Source organism: Microcaecilia unicolor, chromosome 3, assembly GCF_901765095.1.
Source record: "Microcaecilia unicolor chromosome 3, aMicUni1.1, whole genome shotgun sequence".
NCBI lineage: Eukaryota > Metazoa > Chordata > Amphibia > Gymnophiona > Siphonopidae > Microcaecilia > Microcaecilia unicolor.
In genome coordinates this window covers 441,008,762-441,024,298 of record NC_044033.1, presented here as the reverse complement: position 1 = coordinate 441,024,298, position 15,537 = coordinate 441,008,762, and the positions used below count along the sequence as shown (strand labels likewise).

Here is a 15,537-nt window from a genome sequence, read left to right as displayed (position 1 = left end):
TGGAGCTGGAGATCTCTGGAGTGCAAGAGAATAATGCTTGGTTCAGTGAGTATTATCAGTATTTGAAAGCCAGGCATTTTCACTGGTATTGTTGTTTACTAAATGGCAGTATTTGTAAATGATTGCTTAAGATACATTCTGACATAATGTGCCCCCTGCCTATGTTGTAATATAAGATCAAAATGCTGTATCAGCAACCCTCATAACTACATACATAATAGTATGAAACATATAGGATAACTATTTCACAAACAAAATACAGTTACCCAATCTAGTCACACAATCTCATTTCAAAAACTAAATGAACATTCCACCTAATTTTACCCTGTTAGCTTTAAGAAAATATCTGGTGAACTTCACTAGCTCTAGGGTCCTTTTTCTGAACTGCAGTAAGTTTTTGCACTTACAGCACTTTGATGTACTGTACGTATAATTGTTGGGGGTGTGTGCCCAGCATGTCCTCTGCACTTAGGGGTCCTCTTACTAAGGTGTGGTAGGCCTAACGCGGGCCTACTGCATGATAAAAGGGCACGACCGCAGGACGTGCTGAAGTGTTCCATAGTAGTTTCCCATTCAGCGTGTGCTAATCCCACGCTGGAAAATATGTTTTTTTTTCTAGCATGGGAAGCAAACCCATGGGCAGAGAGTAGGCGTGCCTGTGCTAATTGGGTAGTGTGGGCACATTACTGTGTGCTACCTGATTAGCACGGGAATAGCGCAGGACCCTTACCACCTCCTAAATAAGTGGCAATCAGGGATCCTGTGGTAATGGCCATTCGCTAATGGGGAAAGTACAGTGTGGTCATTACAATAAAATACAGCACGGAAGCCATTTTATCACCACACTAAAAGTGGCCGCAGCACAGGGAAGCCACATTTTAGAGTAGCTTGGTAAAAGGACCCATTATTTCAGTGAAATGTTCTTTATCAAACATTAATACTGTTTGCAATTATGCACAACTGCTAGCACATGCTAATTCTCTCATTTAACTGCTTAATGTATTTTAGTAAAAGGATCCCAAAATTTTCAGCTAAAAGGGCACCTTAATCTAGCTAATTTTAAATAAAAACCAGCATTAAGCAGCTCAGAGGGTAGTTATTTGCCTCTTAATGCATGTTAGAGGGTTCTAACACTGGTTTTGGTGCTCTATGGGATGCAAAACATGTAAATGCATGTAAATCAGCTCATTACTATGCAAATTCTATAGTGCGATTTGCAGTGAAAACTGGGTTCACACTGCAAGCTGCATTATGGGCAGGGCTTTTTTTGAGGGGGTACTTGGGGGTACTGAGAACCGGTACCTTTTCCATTGTCTGCTAAAATTGACCCATGGACCCCAAGTTTTAATGAAAGAGCTCAGGCTCTACACACCAATTCTGCATTGTCATAGATTCTGTGACTGGTTGCAGAGGGCCTGGCTATTGTGGGGTGGGTCTCTCAGTGATCACCCCACCCTTGAAGGGTGGCCTGGCATTTCAGTACCGGCACCTTTTTCACTAGAAAAACACACTGATTATGGGGCCCTTTTACAATGCCACGGAACAGCTACCGTGGCAATGGTGCACTACTGCTGGGCTACTGCAGGAACCCAGTGGTACTGCCTGTACCCTCTGTGCGCCATTTCTGGAGCTCCACTTTTTAAAATTTTCTGCGATGTGGGCTTAACCAGTAGTAATTTGGCAGTGTCATGCACTGCCTGGTTATTGCCGGGTTAGTGCAAAAACCCTTACTGCCTCTTAAATAGGTGTCGGTAAGGGATTCCCCCGGGAAATGGCTGTGAAGCAAGGGGGGCCTATATTTGGTAAAATTTGCTGAGGCTCTTTTACCATCCTAGGAGCATTGGACTGCACAGCTATGATCAGATGCTCCTAGGCCACATCTTAAAGGAAATAATAAATTATACCTGTATGTTTGTTAAATGATTCTAACTTACAATTAAATTTTTATATCCAAAAAGGGGGACACTAGTGAGTCTGCAACAAGAATGAACATCTGAGTCAGCCACTATCCTCCTCAACCCAGAATATCCAATGAATCTGAACAGGAAAAATGTTATAACCAAGAAATCTTCTCACCAATTCGTCCCCTATAATATCTGAAGCAAAGTCATGACAACCCACCTTACCGGCTACAACATCACTTAGATCGTCTTCAATCTCAAGGGATGACCTAATCAACAATGGTATTTTTCTTCAGCTTTAATTCTAGGTCCTGAGTTCAAGTGATGTCTATACCCTAACTATGTCCTCTGTCATCTCCACTGGTCAGGCTCTGGATTTAGACTATCTTGCTCTGTTCCTGGACTTATCCTTATCGTACTGCTAAAAAAACTTTCCATACTTTATACAATTTCCAATATTGTATCCTTTAGGTTTGCCTAAACTATCATCTACTTAAAGAGAGGAGGTTTATTTATTTAGATTTTGCTCACAACTTTTTCAGTAGTAGCTCAAGGTGTGTTATAGTCAGGTATACTAGATATTTCTCTGTCCCAGGAGGGTTCACAATCTAAGTTTGTACCTGAGGCAATGGAGGATTAAGTGACTTGCCCAAGATCACAAGGAGCAGCAGTGGGATTTGAATTGGCCACTTCTGGTTTGCAAGACCAGTGCTCTAACCACTAGGCCACTCCTCTACTCTGACCCATAAATCCTTGCCACTAGTCTTGGTATTTACTGTGGTTTTCCCTGCAAGAAGAAGGAGAAGGAAAAAGCCTCCCCGAATGGAGCAAACCAAAAGTCAATCAAACAGTGGAATCAATGGATAAAAATAGAACCAGACGATTCTTTAATGGACTCAGCAACTGTATATGAGGGTAAACCTGACACAGCTGTGTTTCGGCATATGAATATGCCTGCATCAGAGGTAATGCATCTTATCTAAAATTGCAGATGTTGTAAAGATGGGTCAGAAACACTGGTTCTAATTTCAATAATACAACTGAGAACAACTTATCAGTTGTATTATTGAAATTATAATCAACTTCAGAGATGCTCAGTAAGTAAAAATCCTAAAAGGACGTGAAAGTCAGAGCATTTCACACTCTAAATCACCCTAAGGAATTGTTTTCTATTGTATGGTCACTTCCGCAGGATACTGGTGTAACCGATTGTATTTCTCCTTTTTTATAGGAAGAGCATGCGAGCTATTTTTGTCAGAAGGTTCAGGATATTGTGGACTTTTTCTCTGGAGTTAAAGTTCTAGAGATAACATCTTGGAATGAAGGTGATGAATGATAAGAGTTTTCTCTGGTGGAGGGGCAGTCAGTGATGTATATAGACCATTGTTGTTAAGGACTTTAGGCACAGTGATTGTCCCATCATTAACTCAGATTGTAATTTGTTTTATAACTAGTGGGTTTGTGCTGGAGGTGTCCTGTGGTGAAAGATTATAAAGTAGGTCTTTCTGATTTAGCTATCAGCCAATTTTATCATTACCAGTGTTAGCTAAATTGTTGGAGCAATCAGTTTATATGCAACTGGAAGATTTTATAACACAAAATAATTTGTTGGATGAGAATCAGTATAGCTTTCGCAAAGCATATAGTACTGAGACATTGATGACTGCGACTGTAGATGACATAAATCTGGGTTTGGATGATCATGTTAGTTACTTTTTTTCCCATTTTTTGATGTATCAGCAGCATTTGATATTATTGATCATGAGATTTTGGTAACGCACTTTGCTGCTTGTGACCTGCAGGGGACTGTTCTGTTGTGGTTTCAATCATATTTGGAGGGGAGGAAACAAAGAGTGGAGGAGTGGCCTAGTGGTTAGAGTGGTGGACTTTGGTCCTGAGAAACTGTGTTCAATTCCCACTGCAGGCACAGGTAGCTCCTTGTGACTCTGGGCAAGTCACTTAACCCTTCATTGCCCCAGGTGCAAATAAGTACCTAAACTGCATTGAGCCTGCCATGAGTAGGAAAGCATGGGGTATTAAAAAAAAAAGAGGACATGTCAGAGATCAATTATCTTCATTGCATTCTCTTAAGGTTCTGTTTTTGTCTTCAGTACTCTTTAACATCTATTTGAGGCCATTTGGTAATTTGTTACGGTTGCTAGGCGTTTCTGCATTTATGTGGATGATATACAGTTTTTCTTCCCGATGCCTTCAAATACATAGGATGCTGTTCAGAGACTGCAGAGTGTGCTTGAGAAAGTTCAGTTATGGTTGAGAAATAATTGTTTGAAGCTGAATGTGAATAAAACAGAACTGCTCTTTCTGCTCTTTCTGAGCATTATTCCTTTCTAGTGTTTTCTGAGTTTTATTTCCTTGTCAGATACCTTTGTACGGGTATCATCTCAGGTGCAGACTCTGGGGGTACTGGTGGACTCTGGACTTTCCTTTGGGCCACAGAAGATTCAGCACCTGATTCAAACTTCCGTCTTTAAATTGTAACTTTTAAGTAGATTGTGTCATCTGCTTCCACAAATGGATTTTGTGAGTGTAGTGGAGGCTATGGTGTTAACTGACCTAGATTACTGTAATATTGTGTATCTGGGATTATCTACAACTTTCATCCATTCACTGACAATTGTGCAGAATCCAGTGGTACACCTTCTTTATGTCTTATTGAAATATGATCATGTTTCAGCTCATTTAAAGCAATTGGGCTGTCTGCCAGTAACATTTAGGGTGAAATTTAAATTGTTGATATTGGTTCATCATGTTTTTTTTCATGATACTACTGTGTATTTGAAGAATGCTATTAAGCGTTATGTTCCATCAAGACAGTTGCAATCAAAGAATGCTGGAAATGTAATTGTTCCAAACTACAAGAAAACCAAGGCTTCCACAGAAAAGAATTCAACAGAAAAGAATCCAACAGGGAAAACACAAGAGTGGAAGAGCACTAAGTACCAGGTAATTTATTCTTCTTCCAATAAAATAAAATACAAACAAAGGATATTTCTCCACTCATGGTGCCTTTTTCTTCTTTTTTTTTCCTTCTTCTTTTTGTATATGGTTTTTTATCTTTGGTCATCATTTATTAATATTTAGTCATTATTCAAATATGGTTTCTTTTAGGTTTTTATAAGATGTTTATTAATGCAATATTGTTTTTGTATGGTTTTTGTTTTTTTAAGTGTTCCCCTGATGAAGACTGTCATTCCGAAACACGGCCTGTGTTGAAGACACTCAGTTTTGACTTGTATTTTATTGGAAGAAGAATAAACTACCTTTGTTTGACAGCAATCTGGCACTTAGTGTTCTTCCACTTTGGGGAAATTTAATTGTATCTGCTATGAGTCCATTTTATTTAGATGTGACAAGGAATTGGTCCTTTTTGATTGCTGTACCTTGGATGTGGCTGGAGTGGAGGAGTGGCCTAGTGGTTAGAGCACTAGTTTTGCAATCCAGAGGTGGCCGCTTCAAATACCACTGTTGCTACTTGTGATCCAAAATCCAAATAAATAAAGGGGGTGTTGGAGGCAAAGCAGGCATGGACATCCTTTTCACAAACATCCACATTTTGGACATCCTCAACTGCCATCACAGGGTCAGAGTCATAGTGAAGGACGTCCTTGACTGCCTTTGCAGGGACGGAGGCATAGAAATATCCAGTGTACCTGAATGTAACTCACCTTGAGCTACTACTGAAAAAGGCGTGAACAAAATCTAAATAAATAAATAAATAGCAAAGGATGTCCTCAACTGCCGTCGCAGAGACGGAGGCATAGCGAAGGACGTCCTTCACCCATACTCTAAAAAAAAAAAGACAAAAGTTTTTTTCAGGGTGGGAGGTGGTTACTTACCACTGGGGGAGTCAGGGGAGGTCATCCCCGATTCCCTCCAGTTGTCATCTGGTCATTTAGGGCACATTTTTGTGGCTTGGTCGTAAAAAAAAGGACCAAGTAAAGTCGGCAAAGTGTTTGTCAGGGACGCCCTTCTTTTTTCCATTATCGCTTGAGGACGCCCATCTGTTAGGCACATCCCAGTCCCGCCTTCACTACACCTCCGACACGCCCCCGGCAACTTGGTCATCCCCGCGATGGGAAGCAGTTGGGGATGCCCAAAATCGGCTTTCGATTATGCCGATTTGGGCGACCCTGAGAGAAGGATGCTCATCTCCCGATTTGTGTTGAAAGATGGGCGCCCTTCTATTTTGAAAATGAGCCTGATATTGCACGTATGTTTCCTTGCATGTTTAAAATATTTTTTATTCTACAAGCTTAGGGGTCCTTTTACTAAGGTATGCTGAAAAATGGCCTGCGGTAGTGTAGATGAGTGTTTTGGGCTCATGCAGAATTATTTGTTAGCGCACCTACAAAAAATGCATTTTTTAATTTTTGCTGAAAATGGACATGCGGCATAATGAAAATTGCCACGCGTCCAGTTTGGGCCTGAGACCTTACCGCAAGCCATTGACCTAGTGGTAAGGTCTCGAAGCGGTAATGGTCTACTCGTGTCAGATTCCACTTGACACGTGTAGTGCCACGCATCAGGAAATAAAAAATATTCTTCTGACGTGCGTAGCAGATATGCGCCAAAATTGAAATTACCAGAAGAGCCATGCAGTAGCTGGGCGGTAACTCCAATTTGGATGCACTGCAGACAAAATGCATAGATAGATGTCTGCAAAACAGTTGTATGTCTTCGTTGATCTTATTTTTTTAGCATAATAGTTACTTCTTCATACTCAGGGGCCCTTTTACTAAGCTGTGCTAAAAAGTGGCTAGTATTCTTGTTAGCACATGGGTTTTCCATGTGTTGTACTCACTTTTAGCATGGTAGTGAAATGGCCACATTTGTATATTTTTCTTTAATGGTCACATACTAATTTTCCAATTAGTGCATGACCATTACCAAGGAAGCCCTTACCATCACCTATTTTGTAGGTGCTAAGGGCTCCCATGCTAACCCCGCAGTAATCGATCAGTGTGCAGCAATATGCCCATGCTACCTTATTTGCACAAAGCACGCTTACTCTCCACCTATAGTCACACCTCTCGCACTGAAAAATAAAACATATTTTTCAGCACAGAGGGCTTCTTTTTCAGAGCCGTGCTTCCGATTCTCAGTGCGGCAAATGAGAAGAAGCCCATTCAATTCCTATGGGTTTCCTCTTATTTGCCACACAGGAATCGCTAGTGTGGCTTTGTAAAAAAAGCATTAATTAGGATGCACTGATCAGCACACTGCTGTGGGATGCCTCAGTGCATTCCACGGCAGTACTTTTTGCTGAATGGTAGGCATTCACTAATATCTAGCATGGCTTAATAAAAGGGCTGCTCAGTGTTTTAGTATTTAAGCTTAAATTTATTTTAAATTTGGCAACAATGTAAAATAGCCTTCTTTCCATAAATTGGACTCTTACTCATGAATTAAATCCAGTAATTCAATATAAATCAAACAAATAGTTAAAAGACAGTAGTCCCCAGTTTGTGTTTTTTTTCCCTTTATTTTCAGGGAAATTCTCTAAAGTACATGCTAATAGTACTTATGCCTGCTGAAACCTAGTGCAAATGGTGATGCACAACTAATGGCAGTTGGGTGCATAAATGACCCTATTCTATAACATTGTGCCTACTTTCTGGGAACATCCTTGACCTGTCCTTGTCTCTCCCTTGGCCACACCCCCTTTTCAAGTTGTACGCTATAAAATTTAAATACGCATTTTATAGAAGAGGGTGCAGGATAGATCCACACATAAACCCAAATGAGTACCAATCGTCATCAATTATTGATCATTAATGGCTCTTTAACTAATTAGTTTGGGTGTTAGATCCATACCCAAATTTTGGTGACCTATATAGAATCCAGTTGATACTGTACAGGTATATGTGTACACATATGTGTGTGACTGCCAAAATTGGCCTAAGCACTATTCTATAAGCACCTGTATATCTTACATAGCACATATTACAGGAGGAATTTGCATAAGAGGGGTTTGCATGCACTGCATGCAAATCCTTTTCATGAATATTCATTGTGGCAGAGTCTGAGTAGGACTCACACTTAGGTGTGCAGTTATAGTCTACTTTTATATTGTTATTGAATTGAAAATGAAATAGCACAAATACAAAAACTAGCCTTTAAAAGTAAAAGTAAAACCAAAAAGCAAAGGAAAAACTGTAAATCCTGTATACCATCTAGTCCTCAAAAATAGAAAATGTGTCTTATATAATACCATCCTGCTTATTTTCGAAGGAGAAGGCCGGCCATCTTCCGACACAAATCAGGAGATGTCCGGCCATCTCCTGAAGCCGGCTAAATCGGTATAATCGAAAGCTGATTTTGGCCGGCTTCAACTGCTTTCCATCACAGGGCCGGCCAAAGTTAAAGGTGGCGTTTCAGCAGGGTTCAGAAGGCGGGACAGGGGCGTGGTTATGAGATGGCCAGCTTCGGCTGTTAATGGAAAAAAGAAGGCCAGCTCTGACGAGCACTTGGCCGGCTTCACTTGGTCCATTTATTTTTAGGACTAAGCCTCCAAAAAGTGCCCCAAATGACCAGATGACCACCGGAGGGAATCGGGGATCACCTCCCCTTACTCCCCCAATGGTCACCAACCCCCTCCCACTCCCCAAAAAAATTAAAATTAATTTTGCCAGCCTCTATGCCAGCCTCAAATGTCATACCCAGCTCCATCACAGCAGTATGCAGGTCCCTGGAGCAGTTTTTAGTGGGTGCAGTGCACTTCAGGCAGGTGGACCCAGGCCCATCCCCCCTACCTGTTACACTTGTGGTGGTAAATGGGAGCCCTCCAACCTCTCCCAAAACCCAATGTACCCACATGTAGGTGCCCCCCTTCTCCCCTTAGGGCTATGGTAGTGATGTACAGTTGTGGGGAGTGGGTTTTGGGGGGGATTTGGGGGGCTCAGCACACAAGGTAAGGGAGGTATGCACCTGGGAGCTATTTTGAAATCCACTGCAGTGCCCCCTAGGGTGCCCAGTTGGTGTCCTTGCATGTGAGGGGGACCAGTGCACTACAAATGCTGGCTCCTCCCACGACCAAAGGGCTTGGATTTGGCTGGGTTTGAGATGGCTGCCATTAGTTTCCATTTTCGCTGAAAACCAAAGCCGACCATCTCTAAAGCTGGCCCAAATGTTGAGATTTGGCTGGCTCCGACCGTATTATCAAAACGAAAGATGGCCGGCCATCTTGTTTTGATAATACGGTCGGGGCGCCGCTTTACGGGGCCGGCCTTGAAGATGGCCGCCCATATAGATGGCCGGCCCCGTTCGATTATGCCCCTCAACGTGATATAATTAAACATTTTGGTCTTGATTCCTGCAATAAATCAAAATGAATACTAAAATAACTACCTCTAAGAAGTAGAAGTAGAAGGAAGTAAAGGAACTTTAATCCCTTGCCATCTTTACATGGATAATTTAACATGGATAATTTTGGGAAATGGATTCTTTTTGACTTATACCAATAAGGATTTAGAGTAGATTAGGGGATGGAAACTACTTTGATTGCATTGTTTGATGATCTGTGGATAGAGATGGATAGGGGAAATTAGAGCTTGTAAGTCTAAATTGGCTTTCCTTAGCATTCAGTATAATAGATTAGAATATTTTTCTTCTTCTTTTAAGGATGCTGGGGCTTGGGGGTTTTGATTTGGAATGTTTTTCCTCATAAGAGGAAGAAGTCAAACTGTTGTGTCAGGTCGAATCATAGAGGGAAAACTCTCTGTCACTTGAGGGTGTTCATGAGATTTGTACATAAGAACATAAGCATTGCCATACTGGAACAGATTGAATGTCCATCAAGCCCAGAATTCTGTTTCCAGCAGTGGCCAATCCAGGTCACACTTACCTGGCAAAATATCAAAAGAGCAAAACAGATTTTATGCTGCTTATCCTAGAAATATAAAACTAAAATTAGTAGAGTATAAAGGCAAAAGCACCTTAACGTTTCAAGATAGGTTATTCGGGGAAAGTCTCATATAGTCACAGAGGGTAATCTCTTATCACTCATAAGGTGTACCCCTATTTAGTGACAAATCTAATCATAGGCTACCCCCAACCTTCCTCAATGTGTGGTCCACTTTTATACCTTGTGTGACAATAGTTTTTTTTTTCTGATTTTTCAATTTTGTTAATCTTCATTGCTGCTGCTCACCATGTTATTGCAGTGCTTTTAACACCCCACACATTTCTAAACTCTTATCTATTAACGTCCTTTACGGTAGAAATGCATTATGGATTAATGCTAACGGAGGTAACTATACTGCACTTATCTGCGTGCCCATAGTCAGCACTAAACCTGGATATTCAATGCTGGTCCATTTCCAATGACCAGGATTGAACGTCCAGTTAAGTTTTGGCCAGTTGACTTTAACTGGTTAAGTCAATATTCAGTCTTAACTGGTTATATTTAAACCAGGCAAAGATATCCCACCTATTCACGCAGCCAAATATAGCTGGTGTATAACCAGTTATGTTGGCCCTTATAACTGGCTATATGCTAGCTGCTAACCAGTAATATTCAGCAGGAGATAGCCAGTTGACTGTCACTGAATATTGCCAGATAGTCGGTTATGGGGCATTTAACTGGTCAGGTGCAAAGTTCAGAAGCTTTTCCAGATAATGTACAATTTTTGTAATGACCAACAAGCAGCATGCATGAGAGAGAGGAGATAGCAGCAACTCCTGTGGAGACAGCGGGATGGTCTGCATATAGTAACCTTATCAGTAAATATCAATTTACAGGACTCCCGATGAAGGCTTGATAGCCAAATCATGGCCCGTGTCAGGCCCATCTACAAGGGTCCACCTACAAAGTGCATGAATATTCATAAAATTTATGTAATTTTATTTGGGACTAAGAGTGTGTCAATAAAGTCCTAACTTCAAGCTATTCTGGAACAGATTTGTTCTATGGCCACCTCCACTCATTTTGAATCGATTATAACCCATTAATACTCTGACAACTGAATTCTGTGCCATATGAAGTGTTCTAAGTTGAATTTTTTTGATTCCTATCAACATACTATTACAGCAATCAAAACATGGAGAGATGACACTCTGAGTAACTATACGAAAGTTATCATGGCTTGATGACTCTTTCAAATGTCTAATTGTTCTCAGCTTGATAAAAAAAACATCCTTAATAATTTTCTGAACATGAAATTTCATAGTAAGGCAGAAATCCAAATTGTCCCTGTTCCAAATGTTTTCAACAATTGGGATACTGTCAGTGTTGAACACAAAAGAAGTTAAAATGTCAGAACAAGGAAAATCAGATAACAATAAAATCTGTGTTTTGGTGACATTCAGTTTCAGGTTATTGGCTCTCATCTAATGTCAATTTGACAGATTAGGGACCCTTTTACTAAGCTGCACTAACACATGGCCTGTCTTATGACTAGCGTGTGGCTTTCCCTGTGCGCTGAGACTACCTTCAGTGTGGCTGTTAAATGGCCATATTTTCCATTTCTTCAATTAATGACCACGTGCTAATTTTATCAATTAGAGTGTGACTATTAGCACAGAGCCCTTACTAATATACTTACTAGGTAGTACAGGCACCCAAACAAACCATGCGCTAATCAGATGGCATGCAACAACTAACCCCCTCCCTCCCCCCCAAAATATGGCCCCAACGCTAAAAAATGCATTGAACCTCAAATCATCAAATTTATGTTGCTTAGCTTGCTTAAATGTGTATTCAGCAGACTGAACACTGTCCAGATACCTGACTCACTGAGAAGTTCACAAGTTCATGCAGCATAGCTGAGTTGACCTGCTGCACTTTTGATCCAAGTCATGACACTACAATAACGAGCTTTATTTTGCTGTCTTCCCTTGAGAGAGATTCACCTCTTCCATGTGCACACAGATCCCTGTAACCTGTCCTCACCCTTCCTAAGCATGAAGCCAGTTTCCTAATTTTTTACATTATAAACACTGTGTAGAAAACCTGGGTTCCAAATAGATTTCATTCAAAGTCACTTGTCATGAAACAACAGGGAATAACAATGTTTTCGCAAGTCATATAGGCCCCTCAGAATACAGCAGAATGCTCAAAAAGAAGGAAGGATTTAGGGACCTACACAAATTACAATTATCCTTTTACTAAAGGGCTGTTACACAGCAATGGGCTTGCTGCACGCTAATCTGGAACTACTGCCGGGCTACCACAGGAGCCCGGTGATATTTCCCACACCCAGCACGTGCCATTTCCGGGCACTACAAAAATAAGTTATATTTTTGTAGTGTCAGTGCTTACATGACAGTAATTGGGCAGTACCGCATGCTGTCTGGTTACTGCCGAGTTAGCGTGGGAGCCCTTACTGCTACCTCAGTGGGTGGTGGTAAGTGCTCCCTCATGTAATGGCTATGCAGTAAGTGGTTCACTTATCTCACAGCCAGTTTAAAAAAAAAAAAGAGACAGCCTTTTAACTGCTGCAGTAAACAGGGGTCTAAGCACGGGTCAAAAACAAGTGCTGATGCTATTGTAGGCCTCCTTTTACCGCAGCTTAGTAAAAGGACCCCTGAGTGCAATGCATTGTAGAGAAATTACCAATTTTATTTATTTATTTTATTTGTAGCATTTGTATCCCACATTTTCCCACCAATTTGCAGGCTCAATGTGGCTTACATTTGCCGTAGTGGCGATTGCCATTTCCGGTCCATAGAATTGCAAATGATGTTGACATCAGGTGCGTACATACATGGTAGAAGAATACATCGACATTCATGGTAGAAGAATACTGTTATTGCGTAGGTATTGACATTAGGGTAGATGTGATTGTGTTTGTTCATTAAAAGCCGTGGGTTAGTCAGTCGTGTAATGAGAGATCGGTTCTGTCTTGTTCATGTTCAGTCTTATTGTTTAATAATTAGGATGGTTGTTTATGGTATGCTTTCTTGAATAAATCAGTTTTCAGTAGCCTTCGGAAGATGTTTAGATCTTGTGTTGTTTTTCTGGCCTTCGGAAGTGCGTTCCATAGTTGCGTACAGATGTAGGAGAAGCTGGTTGCGTATGTGGACTTATATTTTAGTCCTTTGCAGTTGGGGTAGTGGAGGTTGAGGAATGTGCATGCTGATTTTTTTGCGTTCCTAGTAGGTAGGTCCATAAGGTCTGTCATATATGCCAGGGCTTCTCCGTGTATAACCGAAACTGCGCTTACTAAAGTCTCCAATGACCTATTACTGGCTAAATCCAGAGGTCAATATTCCATCCTCATTCTTCTTGATCTTTCCGCTGCTTTTGACACTGTCGATCACAGCATACTTCTCGATACCCTGTCCTCACTTGGATTCCAGGGCTCTGTCCTTTCCTGGTTCTCTTCCTACCTCTCCCTCCGCACCTTTAGTGTTCACTCTGGTGGATCCTCTTCTACTTCTATCCCTCTGCCTGTCGGCGTACCTCAGGGTTCTGTTCTTGGTCCCCTCCTCTTTTCTATCTACACTTCTTCCCTTGGTTCATTAATCTCATCCCATGGCGTTTCCTACCATCTCTATGCTGATGACTCCCAAATCTACCTTTCTACCCCTGATATCTCACCTTGCATCCAAACCAAAGTTTCAGCGTGCTTGTCTGACATTGCTGTCTGGATGTCTCAACGCCACCTGAAATTGAATATGACCAAAACCGAGCTTCTCATTTCCCCCCCCCAAACCCACCTCCCCGCTCCCCCCGTTTTCTATTTCTGTTGATGGCTCTCTCATTCTCCCTGTCTCCTCAGCTCGAAACCTTGGGGTCATCTTTGACTCTTCTCTCTCCTTCTCTGCTCATATCCAGCAGATTGCCAAGACCTGTCGTTTCTTTCTTTACAACATCCGTAAAATCCGCCCCTTTCTTTCCGAGCACTCTACCAAAACCCTCATCCACACCCTTGTCACCTCTCATTTAGACTACTGCAATCTGCTTCTTGCTGGCCTCCCACTTAGTCACCTCTCCCCCCTCCAGTCGGTTCAAAACTCTGCTGCCCGTCTTGCTTTCCGCCAGGGTCGCTTTACTCATACTACCCCTCTCCTCAAGACCCTTCACTGGCTCACTATCCGTTTTCGCATCCTGTTCAAACTTCTTCTACTAACCTATAAATGTACTCACTCTGCTGCTCCCCAGTATCTCTCCACACTCGTCCTTCCCTACACCCCTTCCCGTGCACTCCGCTCCATGGATAAATCCTTCTTATCTGTTCCCTTCTCCACTACTGCCAACTCCAGACTTCGCGCCTTCTGTCTCACTGCACCCTATGCCTGGAATAAACTTCCTGAGCCCCCACGTCTTGCCCCATCCTTGGCCACCTTTAAATCTAGACTGAAAGCCCACCTCTTTAACATTGCTTTTGACTCGTAACCACTTATAACCACTCGCCTCCACCTACCTTCCTCTCTTCCTTCCCGTTCACATTAATTGATTTGATTTGCTTACTTTATTTATTTTTTGTCTATTAGATTGTAAGCTCTTTGAGCAGGGACTGTCTTTCTTCTATGTTTGTGCAGCGCTGCATACGCCTTGTAGCGCTATAGAAATGCTAAATAGTAGTAGTAATAGACTAGGGTGCAGACTTTGAACGCTATTCGCTCTTTTAGTGGAAGCCAATGTAATTTTTCTCTTAGTGGTTTTGCGCTTTCATATTTTGCTTTCCGAAATATGAGTCTGGCTGCTGTGTTTTCAGCTGTTTGAAGCTTTTTAATAATTTGTTCTTTGCAACCGGCATAAATGGCATTACAGTAATCTAGGTGACTTAGCACCATTGATTGCACCAAGCTACGGAATATTTCCCTTGGGAAGGAAGATTTGATCCTTTTAAGTTTCCACATTGCGTAGAACATTTTCTTTGCTATATTTTTCGCATGGTCTTCTAGTGTGAGATTGTGGTCAATGGTAACTCCCAAAATTTTCAGGCTGTCAGAGACCGGAAGAGTGTATTCTGGTGTGTTTATAGTGTTGTGTTTATTTGGGTTGTATTGAGAAGATAAGATGAGACATTGTGTCTTTTCTGCATTTAGTTTTAGTTGGAATACATCCGCCCATGAGTTCATTATTTGGAGGCTGTGTTGGATTTCGTCTGTAATTTCGTATATCGTGACATCATCTGCATAGATGTACGGGTTTAGTCCTTGGTTGGATAGTGATTTGGCTAAAGGTATCATCATTCGAAATGAAGGGGCGGAGACAAGATGGCAGCCTAAGCGTTTGAGGACTAGCCATGGTGAATTTGCTGAGAGCCTTGTTTTTTCTTCTTACCTTATCTTCTCATTGAAAATGCCTCATACTAAAAGGAAGGGGATAGTAAAGAGCCAGACGCCAACGGCTCGAACTTCCTCCCCACTTCAGCAAACACTGGACCGGTTCACAACGCCCCTCCCTGCTGTGAAGGTGAGCGACGCCGATCGGGGGGCCGTTGGAGGAGCTCCGGCCCCCTCGGATTTAGAAATATCACTTTCGCCGCCTGATAATCGACCTCCGCATCCAGCGATTATGGGGCAGGGAGAGGAGGAAGAGTCTGCTACGGAAGTCGTTTCAAACCAAACCTCGGTTGGCGCTAACCCTCCCCTGTACGTCGAGGCAACAACTTTGGAGGGGAATCCTCCGGCGGAGATAAGTCTACAGGCGATATGGAGAATGCTG

The 15,537-nt window shown here is 41.9% G+C and overlaps 1 long non-coding RNA gene across 1 annotated transcript; it reads left to right on the top strand.

The window, feature by feature from the left end:
- The first annotated feature begins 658 nt into the window (after window positions 1–658).
- LOC115465198 lies at window positions 659–7,082 on the top strand. Its single transcript, XR_003941356.1, has 3 exons — window positions 659–672; window positions 3,169–3,174; window positions 6,983–7,082. It is a non-coding gene; the product is annotated as an uncharacterized LOC115465198 (long non-coding RNA).
- Window positions 7,083–15,537: the final 8,455 nt, after the last annotated feature.